Source organism: Accipiter gentilis, chromosome 6 (genome assembly GCF_929443795.1).
Source record: "Accipiter gentilis chromosome 6, bAccGen1.1, whole genome shotgun sequence".
Lineage (NCBI taxonomy): Eukaryota > Metazoa > Chordata > Aves > Accipitriformes > Accipitridae > Astur > Astur gentilis.
In genome coordinates this window covers 45,048,375-45,048,667 of record NC_064885.1, presented here as the reverse complement: position 1 = coordinate 45,048,667, position 293 = coordinate 45,048,375, and positions in this window count along the sequence as shown.

Genomic DNA, 293 nt, shown 5'->3' with positions numbered 1-293 from the left:
ATCTGTTTGGTTATCAGGAAATGTTGAGATTGAAACATAAAGCTAATTAATTTCTTAGGGGTTTTGTCTGAAGGACAAAACACACATTACTTACCTTTTGTTACCTTTTCATCTCTAAGAGATGAAATTCTTGTTAGTTAGAATGCATGAAAACACATTTCTGTTTTGAGGGATTTTTATGTATTCTTAAGCGTTGTCCATAATAAGCAACATTTCAAAGAAATGAACACTGGCAAGATTTCAGGAGTGCAGAAAAAGTTTTGTGCATTTCTAAATTAACATTTAGGAGCAAA